We start from the raw sequence: 2,437 nt of genomic DNA, 5'->3' as shown, positions 1-2,437 counted from the left end.
GGCCGCCGCTGGGACCACAGGGGGGGACAGGGGGCCTGGGGGGGCAGGAAGGGCTGAGGCAGTGCTGGGGGGCTCTCCTGGGAGAGCCTGGCCAGCCAGGCCTGGAGATGGAGCCAGAGGTGGGGAAGGAGCAGCAGGAAGAACAGCTAAAGGAAAGAAACAGAGTGAAGGGATCAGAGAGGGAGCATGGGGGGGTGGGGGGCACCAGCCACCCCAGCCCTCCCAGTTCCCGGTGCAGACCAGGACCTTCATCTGCCTCTAGAAACCAGCTCCAGTTTTACAGTGGGGCGGGTGGCTGCTCCGGGACCAGCAGTGTGTGTGTGTCCCCAACTCAGAGCAGCTGCAGCCAAACCCTGGCAGGACCGGCACTGGAATACCGGGAAGCAGGAGCCACAGGGCCTGGGCAGGCACTGCTGCCTGGAAGGACAAGTCCACCCCCATGCTCTGGCATGTGCAGCCATTCCTGGTGTGGCTGCCAAGGGCAGCCCCCTCCCTCCAGACCCATCCTCCCTCCAGGTGCCCTCAGGGATAGGGACGTGGCATGGGCACATGATGGGACCCCAAACGGTGGCTCCTGTGCCGTGATCTGTGCTCTCCCATGCAAGCTGTTAGGGTTAATGGAACTGCAAACGCTGGTTAACACGGCACACGGGGTTAACCGAGGGTCTAAGTACCTGGCGCTGGGGCAGGAGCAGGGACAGCTCCAAGGGCAGCTGAGGCTGGACAAGCAAGAACAACAGTTTGTTAAGACAAGTCCTGCCGACCTCCAGGTCTGCCAGCACAGAACCTGGCTGTTCCCAATGTGATTCCCAACCTCAGCATTCTCAGGGAAGCTGGGCAGGGAAGGCAGCACTGGCCTGACCAGTGTAACTGGCACTGCAGCCGGTCAGGAGAGCAGAACTGGCCCAGCCACGTGCCTGCCCTTGGAACTCCAGCTGATCCCAGAGGCAGCACATCCCAGCACGTCCCGGCACATCCACAGGGAGGACCGGTGAGGGCCAGGCAGCTCCAAGGAGGAATCACCATCAGGTCAGGCCGGTTTACCAGGCCCCTGACACATCAAGGGAGTGAGAGATCCAGGTCCACCCCGTCCCAGTGACAGGAGCCCACAGGATGCTGCCAATACCCCATTTTCCCTGATCTGCCCCAAAATATGGGTGGTGGGACACCAGCACCAACCTGGAGCTGGGTGGCTGCCCAACAAGCACCAAATGTTGATGCCTCGTGCCAAAACAATTCCTGCTCCGATAAACTTATTGGTGCTTCCAAAAGAAGCAACAACCCTGCCAGGAGCCAGGGAACAGCTCATCCCGCCTGCCCTGTGACCTCCACCAAGACCTCACCAGCCCAAGTGAGTCCGTTCCTGCCATAACCACATTCCCAGTCCCTCCACTGACAAGCCAGGTTCCAAAGGATAAGGGGAACCAGCACCCCTGGCTCCCCCTGCACTGCCCAACAGGTGGCTCCGCAATGAGGGGACAAACACAACAGCCTCCACTTGCAACCCCTTCCCCCCATGCCGAGAGCCCCCACAGCTGCTCCAGCCTCCCCAGCTGCCCGTGTCACTTCCCTGGGACCCCCCGTGCTCGCTGGGGCTAGGGGAGCAGCTCCTGTAACAGCCTTTGCTGCCCAGCACACGCGGCCCACGCGCAGCTCGGGAGGCATGAGAGGCACGAGTTGTCACCTGAGACCTAGGAAAAAGCTGTCCCGTGCTCCAGCACAGGAATCCCAGCCACGCAGGGGTCCCAGACCCCTCCCCACGAGCCTGCCCAGGCCTGTCTGAGCCACCCCGAGTCCCCGTGCCAGCCCCGGACACCAGGAGGCTGAAGCCGGAGCAGAAACAGCCCCTGGCCCCACACGCCGTTCCGACCTGCAGACATGGGTCATCTTTCCAGATCCGAGAGCTCCAAGCAACAAGGAGATCGTTACCGTTTGCAAGGGATCATTAAAGCCTGCACGCGTCCCTGCCTGTCCCCGTCACGGTACTGCCGGGCCCCGACCCGGCTCAGCCCTTTTCCTCCTGCTGCTCCGAAACTCAAATCCGTAACGGGAACCGACAAGCAAGGTGCAAACCGGGGCCAGCTCTCCCGGCAGTTTGGGACGAGGAGGGGTCACAAACCATGGAACCTCAATCCCGGTTCCTGCAGGGACAACCGGTGCGGTTTTTGGGTGGGAAACTGCAGAACCAACACAGATTTCTGTGGCACGAAGAGACGGGACTCAGACCAGACCCCCCAACCGCTCCCCGGGGTACGGCGGGTGGGATCGGGACTTCACGCCGCTACCGGGTCCCCGGTGCGGGACCTCCGGCCCGCCCAACCCCGGGGCCCCCCGGGGCGGCAACGCTCTCCTCTTTTCCCCTTCAACAGCCCCGAGACGCCGGGGCCGGGCCCTTCCCCCGCCAGCCCCGAACCCCCCGGCCTCACCTGTCTCAGCC

General features: G+C 63.2%; 1 protein-coding gene across 1 annotated transcript in view; it reads right to left on the bottom strand.

Moving 5' to 3' along the window:
• NACA (nascent polypeptide-associated complex alpha subunit) overlaps positions 1–2,431 on the bottom strand; it is a 10,149-nt gene extending 7,718 nt beyond the window's left edge. Inside the window, exon 1 of the mRNA XM_010007534.1 lies at positions 2,427–2,431. The gene's annotated coding sequence lies outside the window, so the exon portion shown is untranslated. The remainder of the gene's footprint in view (positions 1–2,426) is intronic.
• Between the last annotated feature and the right edge of the window lie 6 nt (positions 2,432–2,437).

The sequence above is a fragment of the Chaetura pelagica genome, unplaced genomic scaffold (assembly GCF_000747805.2).
Source record: "Chaetura pelagica isolate M959 unplaced genomic scaffold, ChaPel_1.0 scaffold610, whole genome shotgun sequence".
In the NCBI taxonomy this organism is placed as follows: Eukaryota; Metazoa; Chordata; class Aves; order Apodiformes; family Apodidae; genus Chaetura; species Chaetura pelagica.
This window is presented reverse-complemented; position numbering and strand designations above follow the sequence as displayed.